Consider the following 18,108-nt stretch of genomic DNA (forward strand, 5'->3'; position numbering starts at 1 on the left):
GGGCCCTGCTCTTCTACATGGTGATTGAATATGTTGATGTATTGATGTGATATTATTGTAGCTTGTGGCGAGTGTAAGCCAACTCCATATACTCATCTCTTCAGTACATGTACTTGTAACGATATCCATTCTTGCAAAACGACGGGATCCGCTTCTATCCATGTTGAGGCCCTTGTGCCAAAATAAAGATAGGATCACATCTTGGGCGTTATAAGTTGGTATTAAAGCAGTACCGACCTAGGAGCCCCCTTGATTGATCGAACATGGCCGAGCCGAGTCTAGTGAAAAGCTACTTTGAGTCTAGTTATATATCGGAGAGTAGGATCCTTTTTCTCCTCTTCTATGCTCTGGTGAGGCATATTGACGTAAGAATTTTAATTCTACTCCTCTTCCCACTCAAAACTTTTTGAGGATCATGCAGATATTTTTGGAACCTATATGATGTTGATGTGATGGAGTTCTGACTTGGTACCTCCTGATGTGTTGATTTTATTCCGGGGAGTTGTGCTCCAAGGGATTCTTGATTACATCGTTATCATTCAGATTTCTTAGTATCTCAGAATGGAGGATTTCCGAAATTTCTTCAATACTAGCAGTGGCGAGATAAGCTCGGCATCCCCAGTACTGGTGCAGAGAGTTCAGGGGTACCGCATACTTTGTATCATTGTGATTACAAGGATCTCAGATAGATGAGTTTCCGAGATCTCTGGTTATGTGTAGACGGAAGTGATACACTGGACGGGTAGTGTTATTGCTAGGAGTTGAGTGATTTATTTTACTCCCTGTATCTGTGGACCCGATTGCATGAACAAAAATTTAGGGAGTTCTTAGGTGGGAAATCAAGTAGTTACCTATAGGAAAATCTTCCAACAGATGCATGATGTGAAGTTGGGGTTCGACATCTAGTGGATTCGTTTGTTCACGGCCGTCTTACAACAGTTCTCGTTGTGTCTTCAAGAGTTCTTGTCGCATGCTAAGAATCGACGACGCTTCGTATGTCGTCTGCACTGCCTTGTACATGATGGCTGCTATAGGATAGAGCCGGTGCGATCCTATCCATGAAAATATCGAGCGGAAAATCTGTCATGAATTTGTTCTTGCTTGTTTAGTAAGACACACCCTTTGTTTTGTTGGTGTATGGTAATTTGAGTTGCTTCGATGTCAAGTGGTGAATTCATAACTTTCCAAGAGGTGTTCTCATATTATTATGGGAATGCAAATTCTTTTTCTCAAACTAATTCTGTTATCAAATTCTCGTCAACCGGAGTTGTCATGTTAGTTCTTTTCAACTGAATTCAATCTTCTCCAAATATTTGGAAGATCAATCTCTCATGTCTTTTTCCGGAGTTCGTCTCATCTTTCCTAAGTTGTCTTTGTTTTTCCCGCCCTCCCGCCCTTTTCTTCATTTATTTAATTATCATCCAAGTGTCTTTCTTTCATTGTTGCTTCTGCTATCTTTTCTTTTCTATCGTATCCGGTGATTCATTGTGAATATTCTCAAGATTTCGTGTTCATCATTCTTTATTCTTGTTTTCTTCTCTAGTGGATTCAATTCAAGATCTCGGTGTTCATCATATCCTTTTCTTCCTCTAATGATTTTTGTGTTGGAAATTCTTATCCAAGCCTTTCTTGTTTTCATATCTCTATATTCTATCCGGGGTGTTGAAGATATCTCAGAAGTTTCTTGTTTTCAACCCTTTCCATTGTTTTGAGGGTCTCAGCTCATCAAATTTTAATTTATACCAATGCAATCTCTCTTTTATAATCAATTGTTTCAACGGTGGTTTCTGTTGAGTTGTCCCATAACTCAAAAGTTTTCCGAGGATCTTTCCTGGCTCTTCGAATCTTTCTCGGAGATCTCTAAATCTTTTCAAATGTGACGTAAGTATGCATTCCATCAGTCTTATTCCTTCTTCTAGAACGCTTCAAATTTATTTCTCATCATTGGCTCAACCTTCATTCTTCATCATTCTGGTGTGTTTAAGTAATCCTTGGCGGTGTTTTCCTTATCATTTTCAGCTTGGAAGACCGAAGGGGTGTTTCTCCCAAATTTTGGCCCATTCTCTTGAAGATTCATCATTTCAGCTCTGTGTTATCATCTTGTATTGTTCTCAATCATGAGAAATTCCTTCCATATCTATCCGGTGCATTTGTGAATTGTTTTCATTTTTTGATCCTCCGAAGGCCATCATTTCAGAAGATTTCTTCATTCTCAACTTTCTGCTTTCATTCTCAAATTCTTCTCAATTGTTGTCTCTTACTTCGTCTCTCAATTATTTGGGTTCCTTGTCCAAGTTTCTTCTAGGTGGATCATGAGCTCTTCGCTCTCTTGTATCTTCATTCATTCTTGGCATCCGCCTTCATTGCAAATTCTTATTGGTGGTTCTTTCAAGACTTTTTTAGTTTGTGCTTGATACGTCCCAAACGTATCTATAATTTCTGGTTGTTCCGTGATCTTTTGGGTGACATTGTTATATGTTTTTCTACACTTTCATACCATTTTACACGTATTTGGACTAACCTACTAACTCAATGCATCCAGTGCCAGTTTCTGCCTGCTGATATCTTTTTTGCAGGGACTTTTACCCAAATTTAAAGAGTCCCAAAAATCCCGAGAAAAATAGATAGAAATAAGCATGACGGAAGCTTCACGAAGCACGAAGATGGGCTAGAGGGGAGCCAGGGCCCGCCCAGGCGGCCTCCCTGCGCGGCCTGCCCCCTAGTCGCGCCCAGAGGTCGCCTGGGTGGGTCCCACACTCTCTGGTGCCCTCCTTCGGCCTATATTTATCTCTCTAATAGGAAACCCTTCTAGGAGATCCAATATCGCGAATTTCTCCACCGCTCCGCCACCGCAACGCTTCCGAGATCGGGAGCGTCAGAAGACCTCTTCCCGGCACCCTGTCGGAGGGAGGATTGACTTTCGGGAGCTTCTCCACCGCCATGGACGCTTCCGGACGTGCTGTGAGTAGCCCTCCTTGGACCATGAGTCCATGACCAGTAGCTATGTGATATCTTCTCTCCAATATTGTGCTACAATGATTAGCCCTTGTGAGCTGCCCTACATGATCAAGGCATCTATGTAATTTTCCTGCTATTGCTATGCTTGGTTTGCTGGGATCCGATGGATTATGAGATTATGTTTAGATTGTGATGAGTTATATATTTGATTATTCTTTTATATTATGTTATTTAGTGATTCATGCATGTTCTCTGTTGCTTTTTATTGCTTTGGCCGAGTAGTAGATTGTAACTCCAAGAGGGAGCGTTATGCATGATTGTGGGTTCATGCCCCCTGATGTCTAGCTTGAGTAACAGAAACATGTGACTAGGGGATGTGCTATTGACACTAGGGAGAAAACAACGGTGCTTGTGACCACTATTGCAAGGATTGTTTACCTTACGCAAAGTTTGTAAATGCAGTTATTCGTTGCTTTGAATTTACACTTTGGGTGGGTCTCGTAACTTAATACCAGCGAGATGTTCGGGATAGATATCTCAAGGTGGATGATTACTAAGTAGATGCTGATGAATAAACGATCTACTTCTCTTGGCGTACTACCCATTACTTTTGAGCCTCTAACTTTCTAGTAGTATAATTAGCATTGCAGTGCGTTCGTAATTCTGTTAATTGCCGAGATGTGATTTGTTTACCCATGCATAGTTGTTTATCGTCTTTTGGGAGAGAGACATCACTATTGAACATCATGTGAGTCCGGTCCATTTTACCAACATTGCTTACACCTCCACCATTTACTGTTTTTATTTACTTTTCCATTGCAATCACTATCACTATTCCCGCTTGTGTTTTGATCATTTGCAAACTTGATGGCCGGAGAGGTTGACAATCTCTCTGTACTCGTTGGGAGCAAAATTATTTGTTGTGTGTGCAGGTCCATGTCTTCTGCTAGCGCCAGAGAAGAGGACACCTACTTGTTGATCCTCGGAGTCCTCCTGGTTCGATAAAGCTTTTTGTCTCCGTGTAAGGGAAATCTGTTGCTGACTACATCTCCACCTTCCACTTGGGGTAACCAATGAGGGGCGAGAAGTATATCCATCAACTCATCATCAGTGCTCCATCTCTCTCTCCACAATATTTTTCAAGAAGAATAAGTGTTATGGTAAATTCGTTTCTTGTCATCAATTTAATTGATGAAGGATGAGTATAACATAATTCTAATTCTTGTTTCATCAAATGATTTCAATTCTTCTTCCGGACGGGCTCATGATATCAAATTCTTATCCTAGGTGCTTCATCTTTTCCTTGCGTAGTGCCAAGTTTTTCTCAAGTAACTCTTCGTGAGGCTTCATCTAAGTCTTTGCAAGGCTTCAATCTTATTCTTTCCATCCTTCATTTCTTTTCATCGTTCTTTGGTATATGGAGGTCCATCAGGGTGGTTCTTCATGGTTTCAATTCTTTCTCAAGTGTTCTTCAAGATTCTTGTTGGAGAACCTCAAGTATTCCTTCTCTTGTATTTCGAAGTGCAATTCTTCCTCCTTTACTCTTTGTGGTGGTATTATAACATGCTTGATTCATAAGGAGTCTCAAGGAGAATTCGTTTCAAGAATGAGATATCTAAACCCACCAATTCTTTGGTCATGAGATATTTTTCAACCCATCTTTTCTTCCATTGAACTATCTTGGTTTAGATTTCACCTAAAGCTTTTTCCTAATGATTGTTGCTATTATGGTGATTATTGTTGATCCAAGATCTCAATGTATCCTCTTGGTGTAAGAAGTGGTGCATATATTGTTGCTTCCAAGCAATCATTGTTACCGCTAGTGCTTGGTTGTCACCTCATTATTTTCGATGGTTTCCATAAGCCCACAAAAAGCTTGTTCTTTTTGTTGTTGGTTTTCCAACAATTCCGTTCAATTCTTCATGTAGGATGCTCTTCAATGCAATTGTGGTAGAATTTGTCATTTTCTTCTCCATTCTTTCTTCCCAATGATCTAGTTTCTAGTAACGCCCCGATACGTGGCTCCTATCGGGTTCGTCGACACGTCAGGCGGCCTTGCTAGATTAGTTTTACCTTTGACGAAATATCTTGTGCATCGGGATTCCGGTGATGCTTTGGGATATCTCGGAGTTGAGGTTTTCCACTAAGGAGTACGAGGAGATCACGAGTTTTGTGATCGAGGTTTTCTATGCGGCTTGTGGTATTTGTGATGGACTAGTTGGAGCACCCCTGCAGGGCTAAATCTTTCGGAAAGTCGTGTCGCGGTTATATGGCAATGTGGAAACTTTGTTTAACATCCGATTCTAGACGACCTGAAGTAACTTAATTAAAACTTGCCAACTGAGTGCGTAACCGTGATTGTATCTTTCGTGAACTCCTTCTCTGATCAAGGATACGGTGGGGTTATGTTTGACGTAAGTAGGTATTCAAAATCATTCATTTGATCATCAGTAGTTCACGTCCGTTAAGCATAGTTCATCCCCCTCTTTTGTTCTTGTACTCGTAAGTTAGTCACCTCAAATAAATGCTTAGTTGCTTGCTGCAGTCTCACCACTTAACCATACCTCACCCATTAAGCTTTGCTAGTTTTGATACCTTTGGAAATGAGATTGCCGACTCCCCTATGGCTCACAGGTTACTACAACACCAGTTGCAGGTACACGTAAAGGGTTACTTGATGCGAGCGCGTTGATTGTTCATTTGGAGTTTCTTCTTCTTCTTTATCATCGATCTAGGATAGGTTCCAAGCCGGTAGCGTGGGATAGAAGGATGGACGTCGTTCTTTTATCGTTTGTTTTCGTCCGTACTCCGACCCTGCTCTTCCACATGGTGATTGAATATGTCGATGTATTGATACGATATTATTGTAGCTTGTGGCGAGTGGAAGTCAACTCCATATACTCATCTCTTTAGTACATGTACTTGTAACGATATCCATTCTTGCAAAACGAGGAGATCGGCTTCTATCCCTGTCGAGGCCCTCGAGCCAAAATAAGGATAGGATCGCATTTTGGGCGTTATAAAATGCGCATAAATGGCTTTCTCTAGATCTATCCAAGCAATTTAATTCACCCCAATGCACCACTTGGTGTGGTGGCAGTTTTTGAGGATTAGAGCATGCCCAAAAAGTCTGGGATCAATTGGAGAAACTTGACAATGTAAAACTTCCCAATTCTAGAATTCAACACAAGTGGTTTTGAGGGGATTTGGACAAGTGTATATGCGCTCCTTCATGCACCATGTGGTGTGGATGCATTATTAGGGTATTAGAACATGTCCACAAAATTTAAGAACTAATGGAGACAGTTGGCAATATATAGTTGCTCAAGTTTGGTCTGGACATAGAGGGTTTTGGAATATTTTGGTGAATCAAATCAGCTTGGAAGGAGAGGAAACCTAGCAACATCATCACATATATGATGTGTGACATGCTAGAATTTGACTCGAATTATTTGAGAATATTTTTTATATAAATATTTCACAATCTTGAAATAGACAGAAAGGGTTTTGGAGGGTTTTCTCCAATACTTTGAACATGACCAGGTGTTGAAACTGTTATATATGGAATATATATGTCCACTGAGTTTCCCTCAATTTATCAAATATTTTGGAAGGAAGAAAATAACTTTTCCTATAAAAGACCATTTCTGGCCTCAGAAAAGGGCATTTAAATAAAATAGGAAAATAACCTCTAAAATAATAATTTTGTGGTTTTGCAAATCCTTTTTGATAATAGGATCCAAATAATATATTTGGGGCAAAACATCTTCCCTAATTTGAGGACTTGTAGTACAAGCCTCAATTCAGGGGTTTTGAAAAGCTAAATTAATTAAATGCTTTTTGGCCAAAAAAATATTTGGTAAAAAAATAGTTTTAGGTCCTACACACATGGTATGGTCATTGGGCAAATATTTGTATCAAGGATATGAGTCTAGAGTGTAGGAGGAAGTATTGTGATTTTAAAACACAATCAAACTAGCAAGCAATCACAATCAAGTCAAGCATCTCAAGCACACACAAATTTTTTAATTAGTCCTAATTTATGAGCTATGTTGACTTATTCAGGATAGGCAAAACACACGGTGTGTCAGCTTGCTTCCCAATTTTTATGCGGGTGTGAAAACTTGGTATATGTTTGCTCTTGACACCATCACCGGTGGTAATTTCTTAATGTATCACACTTTGGATGCCTATAATACTATTTAAAATATTGTGGGGTCACTTCCCACCATTTTTAATGAAACCATTCTAACTTTGGAACATGTCATGTGTAGGCTTCATGTTATTGAAAAGTAAATTACTACTAATGAACGAATTGAGGAGTTTGACAAAAAGCTTCATAATCATATCGCTCAATTTGGGTCACGGGTAGGAATGACTTTGAGAACTTTAAAGGAGAATAATATTATTATTGATGAGAGGGTAGAAAAAAGTATGAATGAGATTTATAAAATAGAGGAATTTATTGATAAAATAGGTTTCGCTATTACGCCCTCCAAAACTAATACTAGTACCTCTCAAAGTAAAAGTCCCAAATTCATATATATTCCTAAGAGCGCTAGTACCCCCCCTACCAAAAGGAACGAAGACCTCAAAATGTTTAGTGTGCATCCCAACTTTGTAAACTTGATTAATAATCCTATTTTAAGCCTCCTATTGTTATTGAGGAGCTTGATGTCAAAGATGACAACATTTGATCATTTGCATTATTCCTAGCTAGGGGCATAAAACAGTAGCGCTTGTTGGGAGGTAACCCAATAGTTATATTAATTTGTAATTTGTAATTTATGTTTTAATTTTAGCAAATTATTATTTACTCTATAATTATCTTGTTTTTATGTTTAAATTAGTGTTTGCGCCATGTAAAGCCTTTGGGATGACTTATATGATAAGTACAATTGATACAGTGCAAAAATAGAAACTTTGACGTCGAGTGCACAATTTCTCTGATTTTTACTAGAATGCCTTTTTAAGATGATTTTTCTAAACAATATTTATGTAAAAATTCCTCAAGATTTCTTAAGTTTCCAGAATTTTTGGAGTTACAGAACTATGGGTTCTTTACAGATCATTACAAATTGTTCTGTTTTAGACAGATTTTGTTTTTACTTGTATAGTTTGTTTTCTAAATGATGCTATGGAATGTATCTGGGGGTATACGCCATGGAGAATTTAGAATAAAGTACCTATTACGGAATAATGAAATATGAATCAATTTACAACAGTACCTAAGTATATGATGTATTCCTTATACTAACGGATCTAACAAAGTTTTGTTGAGTTTTGTGTGATTGAGGTTTTCAAGTTTTCGGTGTTACCACGTTGGAGAAAGGAATAAGGAGAGGCAAGAACCTAAGCTTGGGGATTCCCCAGGCACCCAAAGGTAATATTCTAGGAATACTCGAGCGTCTAAGCTTGGGGATGCCCCAGAAGGCATCCCCTCTTTCGTCTCAATCCATCGGTATGTCACTTGGAGCTACATTTTTATTCGTCACATGATATGAGTTTTTGTTGGAGCATCGTTTTCTTTTGTTTGCTTCTTATTTTTTAGTTTGCCACAATTGTCATTTTCTGGACACATGATACGACCCAAACGTATCTATAATTTATGCTTGTTTCATGATCTTTTGGGTGACATTGTTATATGTTTTGCTACACTTTTATATCATTTTACACATATTTGGACTAACCTACTAACTCGGTGCACCCACTGCCAGTTTTTGTTTGCTGATGTCTATTTTGCAGGGGCTTTTTCCCAATTTTCTGAAGCCCGAAAAATTCCAGGAAAAATATATAAAAAATCAGTGAAACAGAAGCTTCTAGATCAAGGAAGATGGGCCACAGGGGGGCTAGGGGCTGCCGAGGAGACCTGCTGGCGCGGCGAGGCCCTAGGCCGCTTGGGTGGGCCCCAACTCCTCTGGCGCCCTCCTTTGGCCTATATTTAGTGTCCCGAGAGGAAATCCTTCCACAACTTCCAGAATCGCGAATTTCTCCATCGTTCCGCCGCCGCAGCGCTTCCGAGATCGGGGGCGTCAGGAGACCTCTTCCCAGCACCCTGCCGGAGGGAGGATTGACCTCCGGGAGCTTCTCCACCGCCACAGAAGTTTCCCGTACGTGCCGTGAGTTGTCCTCCTTGGACCATGGGTCCATGACCAGTAGCTATGTGATGTCTTCTGTCTAATCTTGTGCTTCAATGGTTAGTCCTTGTGAGCTGCCCTACATGATCAAGGCATCTATGTAATTCTCTTGCTATTGCTATGCTCGGTTTGTTGGGATCCGATGGATTATGAGGTTATGTTCAGATTGTTATGAGTTAGATATTTGATTATCCTTTTATATTATGTTCCTTAGTGATTCATGCATGTTCTCCGTTGCTATTTATTGCTTTGGCCGAGTAGTAGATTCTGACTCCAAGAGGGAGCGCTATGCATGATTGTGGGTTCATGCCCCTCGATGTCTAACTTGAGTGACAGAAACATGAGGCTAGGGGATGTGTTGTTGCCACCAGGGAGCAAACAACGGTGCTTGTGACCACAGTTGCAAGGATTGTTTACCTTACGCATAGTTCGTTAATGCAGTTGTTCGTTGCTTTGAGGTTACACTTTGGGTGGGGATCGCAACTTAATATCGACGAGATGTTCTGGATACATATCTCAAGGTGGACGATTAGTAAGTAGATGTTGATGAATAAACGGTCTACTTGTCTTGGCGTACTACCCATTACTATTGAACCTCTAACTATCAAGTAGCATAATTAGCATTCCGGTGCGTTCATAATTTTGTCAATTTCCCAACTATGATTTGTTTACCCAAGCATAGTTGGTTATCGTCTTTTGGGAGAGAGAGAGTTCACTACTGAACATCATGTGATTCCGGTCCATATCACCATCATTGTTTACACCTCCATCATTTATAGCTTTCATTTACTTTTCCGTTGCAATCACTATTACCTTCTCGCTTGTGTTTTGATTCTTTGCAAACTACAAGGCTGGAGAGATTGACAACCTCTTTGTACTCGTTGGGAGCAAAGTTATTTGTGTGTGTGCAGGTCGACGTCTTCTGCTATCACTAGGGGGGTATACACCTACTTGTTGATCCTAGGGGTCCTCCTGGTTCGGTAAACCTTACAGTTCCCGTGTGAGGGAAAACTTGTTGCTGGCTACATCTCAACCTTCCACTTGGGGTAACCAACGAGGTGCGAGAAGTATATACATCATCTCGTCATCAAGCAAAGTTTTCTGGCGCCGTTGCCGGGGACTCCAGTCTTCAAGATAGGGGAGTTGCACGCTATCTTTTACCTTTGTTTTTTAGTCTTGTTAGTTTGCTTTTTAGTTTTTGCTTTAGAGTCTTATACCAAAAACCACAAGAAAATTAGTTGCCTTGTTCTTGCTTGTTCCAGCTGCTATGGGTTCCACTGAAAACACCAAGTTGTGTGACTTCACTAGTCACAACAACAATGACTTTATCTGCACTCCTAATGCTGCTCCCGCCACTGGAGCCACGTCCTATAAGATTAAACGTGCTTTAGTGAACCTAGTTATGAAAGATCAATTCTCCAGTGCTGGAGATGATGATGCCTTGCACTTGAACAATTTTGTAGAGCTCTATGATATGCAAAAATATAAAGAAGTAGATGGTGATATTGTTAAACTTGAGCTTTTTTCCTTTCTCCTTGAGAGGAGGAGCTAAAGTGTGGCTTCAACCTTTGCCTAGGAATAGCATAGATTCTTGGGATAAGTGCAAAGATGCTTTTATTGGGAAGTATTACCCGCATGCTAATATTATCCAGCTGAGGAGTAACATTATGAATTTTAGGCAATTGGATAGTGAACATGTTTCTCAAGCTTGGGAATGTATGAAATATCTTGTTAAGAATTGCCCTACACATGGTTCGACTACTTGGATGGTTATCCAAACTTTCTATGTAGGATTGAACTTTACCTCGTGAAATATGTTAGACTCGGCCGCGGGAGGAACCTTTATGTCAAGTACACTTGGTGCTGCCACAAAGCTATTGGAAGGTAAATTATTCTCAATGGCACACCGAGAGAGCTCCAACAGGTAGAAAGGTAAACTCTGTTGAGGAGATCTCCTCCCTTAATGATAAGGTTGACATGATCATGACCCTACTTACTAAGAAAGCTCCTATTGATCCTCATGATGTTCCTTTAAATTCTTTGGTTGCTCAAGAAAGAGAGCAAGTGGATGTTAATTTTATCTCTAGGAACAACTTGAATAATAATGCTTATAGGAGTAATTTTGGTAGAAATCCTAGACCGTTTCCATCCAACACCTATAGGAACAATAACAATTATCCTAGCACCAAAAAATCCACTACTGAATTAGAGAGCATGCTTAAAGATTTTATCACTTATCAAAAAGCCTTCAACAAGGATGTCGAAGAGAAACTAGAAAAATTAGATAGTCTCTCTTTGAAGGTGGACAACATAGCTCATGATGTAGAGATTCTTAAAATTAGAACTTCCCCACTTGAGGAAAGGAACACTACACCCATGAATGCTATCCAAGTCCAAATTAATGAGAACATAAGAATGCTAACCAAACTTAAGGATAGATGGGCTAGAGAAAAGGAAGAGGAAGAGAGAATTAAGATACTACCATTGCCACTATACAAGTTGTTGAGGACCTCAAAACTTTTAGCACCCATCGCACTCCTAGTCCCAATGGACCTATTAATGGTGATGCTAATACCTCTATTATAGGACAAGAAGGTCCTTTGAATTTAGAGACTACCAAAAGAATGAGCTTAGATGATATTACTACCACTTTAATTAATGGTAGTAACCTTGATATTGACAATTGTAGTCTTTCCAAAGTCATCACCTTTTTGCAAAGAATGGCTAAAGACCCCCACACTGGTACACTCAAAGCATATTACTAATGCTCTTATCAAAGCTAGGGAGGAGAAGCTTAAGCTAGAGACTTCTATTCCTAGGAAACTAGAATATGGTTGGAATCCTATGGTCAAGATTAAATTGAATAATATCTATTGCTTTGCATTGTGTGATGTTGGAGCTAGTGCCTACGTTATGCCCAAAAGAATGTATGATATGTTTGATTTGAAACCTTTTGATCAATGTTCTTTTGGTGTTCGTCTTGTTGATTCTTCCATAAATAAACCTTTATGGAGAATTGATGATGTGCTTATTATTGTAAATGATAATTATGTGCCCGTTGATTTTCTTATTATGGACATTAAATGTGATCCTTCATGTCCAATTATTTTGGGACGTCCTTTTCTCCGCACCGTTGGTGCTATCATTGACATGAAAGAGGGAATAATTAAATTCAAATTAACACTTAGAAAGGGAATGGAACACTTACCTAGAAAGGAGATTAAGCTACTTTATGAGTGTGTTACTCGAGCAAGTTATTCTTTTGGAGTTGATAACACTTGATCTTCTTGCATTATGCCTAGCTCAAAGGCATAAAATAAAGCGCTTGTTGGGAGGCAACCCAATTTGTTTTTACTTTCAGTTTTAGTGGTCTTGATGCTTGTTACTACTGTAGCAGCATCATTGTATCTTTTATTTTTAAGCTCTGTGCCAATATATAGCCTCCGATTGCAAGAAAGTTTAAAAATTGTGACATGCTGTCCAGAAACAGATTCTGTCTGCCTGACGGAAAAAATCGCCTACAATCTCCAGATCATCTTTTTGATCTGAATTTTTTTGATAGCATGCTATATGTAATTTCCTTTCTATAATCTGTTCTGACTTTTTTTATTTGAGTTGCATAAGTGCCCCGAATAAATGTATTACTACCAGCTGTTCTATTTTTCACAGGTTCTGCCATGTTTTGCATTTCCATTGTTTTGTAAATCCTAAGCTTGCTTTTTATTTTCAAAAACATTTTGGAAATCATTAGAAGCAGTAGATTTTCATGAAAATATTTATTTACAGCAGGTAATGAATTATTTTATTAAGGGTACTAACCACTCTAATCAGCTTATGATGAGTTCCATATGAAGGGAGTTTTGAAGTATGCGATGGGACATGATGAAAGAAGATACAAGAGTGTCAAGCGCTCAAGCTTGGGGATGCCCCCATGCACCCCAAGAAATATTCAAGGAGACTCAAGCGTATAAGCTTGGGGATGCCCCCGTGCATCCCCTTGTCTATCAACAATCATGAGTACATCCATCTCCATGCTATATTTTTACCACTTCATATGTTATGTGCTATGCTTAGAGCGCCCCGCTCTTTACTTTTTAGTTTGTTTTAGTTTTGCTTGCTGTCCATAACAACTTGTAACCTATCCTACCTTGTTTGCAAGAGAGACACGCTCCATTCCACTCTAGAACACAACATAGGTTTTCATGCTTATCTTTTTTTGTGTGTTCTTCATCTTTACTTAGCTACTGTCATGCTTAGCTCTTAGTTTTCATGCTTATCTTTTTAAGAGATTTTTATTTAGGTTGCTTTTGGAACTCTCTTGAGTTATCATGCTTATCTTGTTTAGAGAGTTGGCTTGTTGCACTGAGTTGTGTGTCTTGCATGAGTAGGTAATTAAGATTGCTATTTAAGTATAGTAGTAACTTGCAATAGTTTTGAGGTATTGATTTGAGTAATGTTTGGACTATTGGTGCCATGAGCTTGAGCCTATTAGTGATCGGTGTCGTATTTTGGGAAATCGTGTGGTTTTCAAAAATTAGTTGAGAACTCTAGCTACTAAATTGATCGCTAACCTGTGGAGGGGTTGGAATATATAGAGTACCCTCACGTTACCATGAGTGGAGGATGCGCAAGGATAACCAAACCCGCAAACACTCCTCCTCGGGGTACTTGTCTTTTTGTAAATTTCTTAACTAGATAGAGAGTTACAGATAATAAGTGTATGAGTTCTACGGACTAATGTGAGTATTCAATTGTTGGCGCTTCCACCATCCATATTTTTCTAGCGTCTCCGGTACCGTGCATTGCCCTTTCTCATCTCGAGAGTAGGTGCAAACTCTGTCGGTGCATCCAAACCCATCATATGATACGCTCTGTCATACATAAGCCTCATTATATCTTTCCTCAAAACAGATACCATACCTACCTATTAAGTCATTTCCATAGCCTTTCCGAGATACATTGCCATGCAACATCGACCATCTCATGAGTTGATCTTCATGTCATACATGCTTTTTATTGATCGTAGAGCCGCATGATAGTTGGGCTCGCCCCAATTATTGCTACATGACACGCTAGTATCATTGCTTATCCTGCTACACTAGCAGAGGCATACATTTGCATACATCATGATAGTTTTCACTTGTATTTATGTTGAGTACTTCTTATAAAGTGTGATGATCTTCTTTTTTTCATGTAAAACATATAGTGTTGCCCTTAAGTGAGGAAAAGATCCCAAAGAGGACAAACAAAAGATCCCAAAGAGGATAAATAAAAGATAAAAAAGAAAGAGCCAGAGAGGCCACAAAAAATAAAAAATAAAAAGAGAAAAATAAAAAAATTAAGAAATAAAAATAGAGAAGGGGGCAACACTCTTATTCCTTTGAAAGATCCACACTCGTACTCCATTGCTATATTTGTACTACATAGAGATTGTCATTAATGCATGACTATGTGGGGACCCTTACACTATAGAACTTGGTTTGCATATTCCAATGACGAGCCTCCTCAAATGAGCTCTAGGTCTTCATGAGCAAACAATTTGGATGCAGCCCCACTAGTTCCATTGGAGAGCTTACCTTAGCTCATATGTGAATCCGTTACATGGCAATCCCTACTCCTCACATCATATCTATCATTTCTCTTTCTCTCACCTATGGTTGTCCTTGTTGATGTGAGTCTTTCATACCTTTTTTTCTTCCTTCCCCATCATTATTCTATTTGCCACCCTAAGTGCCAACATATCTTGCTTACGCTCATCCATTGTATGAGTGTTCAAAGTCGAAAGGGAGAGGATCATTTTGACTTGTGCCTGACTAGTGGTCTGGGGATGAGTCAAAATAAGATTCCGAAGGAGACCAAGTGTGAGGTTTAGTAGATTGAGTTCTCAATTAAAAAAATATTTTATGATCTCAAGCCATCTCCCACTTCTTGCACACAAACACCATTTGGAGACATTCGAGTCACGGACAGCGATAGCTCTTGCGCCTTTATGTTCTTACTATGCTAAACTCAATACTAAATATAGACTCTTGCTTGTTATTGTCTTGACTTGAATTGCATATCTTACTTTCTTTACTTTGAAGTTCTTATATGTGTATTAGCATGTCACCACAGAAATTATTGTGTTATCATTTATCTACCCGAGGACGAGCAGAAATTAAGCTTGGGGATGTTGATACGTCCCAAACGTATCTATAGTTTCTGCTTGTTCCATGATCTTTTGCGTGACATTGTTATATGTTTTGCTACACTTTTATATTATTTTACACATATTTGGACTAACCTACTAACTCGGTGCACCTAGTGCTAGTTTCTGTCTGCTTATGTTTATTTTGTAGGGGCTTTTACCTAATTTTCCGAAGCCTGAAAAATTCCAAGAAAAATATATAAAAAATAAGCGAAAGAGAAGCTTCCACATCACAAAAGATGGGCCAAAGGGGGGCCACGGGGTGCCCAGGAGACCTGCTGGCGCGGGCAGGCCCTAGGCTACGCCAGGAGGCCTCCTGGGCGAGCCTCACCTCCTCCAGTGCCTTCCTTTGGCCTATATTTGGAGTCCCAAGAGGAAACCCTTCCACAACTTCCAGAATCACGAATTTCTGCATCGTTCCGCCATTGCAGCGCTTCCGAGATCGGGAGCGTCACGAGACCTCTTCCCGGCACCCTGCCGAAGGGAGGATTGACCTCCGAGGGCTTCTCCACCACCATGGATGCTTCCCGGACGTGCCGTGAGTAGTCCTCCTTGGACCATGGGTTCATGACCAGTAGATATGTGATGTCTTATCTCCAATCTTGTGCTTCAATGGTTAGTCGTTGTGAGTTGCCCTACATGATCAAGGCATCTATGTAATTCTCTTGCTATTGCTATGCTCGGTTTGTTGGGATCCGATGGATTCTGAAATTATGTTTAGATTGTTATGAGTTATATATTTGATTATCCTTTTATATTATGTTCCTTAGTGATTCATGCATGTTCTCTGTGTGCTATTTATTGCTTTGGCTGAGTAGTATATTGTAATTCCAAGAGGGAGCGTTATGCATGATTGTGGGTTCATGCCCCTCAATGTCTAGCTTGAGTGACAGAAACATGAGACTAGGGGATGTGTTGCTGCCACAGGGAGAAAACAATGGTGCTTGTGACCACGGTTGCAAGGATTGTTTACCTTACGCATAGTTCGTTAGTGCAGTTGTCTGTTGCTTTGAGTTTACACTTTGGGTGGGGCTCGCAACTTAATACCGACGAGATGTTCTGGATAGATATCTCAAGATGGATGATTAGTAAGTAGATGCTGATGAATAAACGGTCTACTTGTCTTGGCGTACTTCCCATTACTATTGAACCTCTAACTATCAAGTAGCATAATTAGCATTGTGGTGCGTTCATAATTCTGTTAAGTGCCCAACTGTGATTTGTTTACCCAAGCATAGTCGTTTATCGTCTTTTGGGTGAGAGACATCATGAGTGAACATCATGTGACTTTGGTCCGTATCACCATCATTGTTTACACCTCCATCATTTACCGCTTTCATTTACTTTTCCGTTGCAATCACTTTTACCTTCCCGCTTGTGTTTTGATACTTTGCAAACTACAAAGCCGGAGAGATTGACAACCTCTCTCTACTCGTTGGGAGCAAATTTATTTGTGTGTGTGCAGGTCCACGTCTTCTACTAGATCCAAGGTGGAAGACACCTACTTGTTGGTCCTAGGAGTCCTCCTGGTTCGATAAACCTTACAGTTCCCGTGTGAGGGAAAACTTGCTGCTCGCTACATCTCAACCTTCCACTTGGGGTAACCAACAAGGTGCGAGAAGTATATAAATCATCTCATCATCAACACACCAACTTGAGAGAGACACACATTCATCATGATTTGTTAGAATACTCTATGTGCTTCACATATATCTTTTGAGCTTAACAGTTGCTCGAGTACTTCACTTACTTCTTTTGAGCTCGATGGCATATAGATTTTATAAAAATATTTACACTCTTGTTCTTCACTTATATTTGTTTGAGAGTTAATGAACAGTAATAGTAATTTGCGTGGGTCATAAGGCTAGTACAAAAATGATGGGTGTTGAATAAATGATAATCAAAAACATCATGTAGCACATAAAGAGAAATTGTGGGTTAATGATACTCTTGTGGTAATATAAAAAGGTGTGATTACATCATTGGTAATTCATAGACGTACCGGTATTAAGAGGTGTTAATTTCTTATTTGTCTGAATATTAAAAAGGCATGGAGGTGATGTGTGAGCATTTTTGTTCCTCGTTAAAATCCTAACATTGTTTCGGGTTGGAGGCGCGCGATGGTTAACTCCTCCCAACCACCTCCCCCGATGCATGCGAGTATTTATTTAATTTATGATAAAACTAATAAAACTTTGCAATAAGTATATGAAATCTTGATGACTAATGTGAAACCATGGACATACGCAATATCACCTCCTCATATTTTACTAGCCTCTTCAGTACAATTCATTGCCCATTCTCACCTCGAGGATCGGTGCAAACTTCGTTGGTGCATCCAAACCCTATGACATGATTCACTCGGTCACACATAAGCCTTCCTATATCTTCCTAAAAACAGCCACCATACCTACCTATCATGGCATTTCCATAGATATTCCGAGATATATAGCCATTCAAATTCCATCATTACATCATATGACTAGTTCGTTCATCATCATATTGCTTTGCATGATCATATGGAGATGAGATAGCATTTTCAGGAAGCCACCATTCATTATAATGCTGATAAATGTCATGCTAGATCATTGTACATCCTAGTATGCTGCCAGAGGCATTCATATTGAGTCATATCCCTTCATAGTTCTTCATATCAAGCTTTCATTGAGTTGTAAGCAATGTGATGATCATCATTATTAGAGCATTGTACCATTTAGGAATTAAAAATGGGGGAGGCCAAATGAGCCCACCAGAAAAAAGAAAAGAAATAAAAAAAGTGAATGAGAGAAAAAGAGAGAAGGAACTTTGCTACTATCCTTTACCACA

The sequence above is a fragment of the Hordeum vulgare genome, chromosome 2H, assembly GCF_904849725.1.
Source record: "Hordeum vulgare subsp. vulgare chromosome 2H, MorexV3_pseudomolecules_assembly, whole genome shotgun sequence".
In the NCBI taxonomy this organism is placed as follows: domain Eukaryota; kingdom Viridiplantae; phylum Streptophyta; class Magnoliopsida; order Poales; family Poaceae; genus Hordeum; species Hordeum vulgare.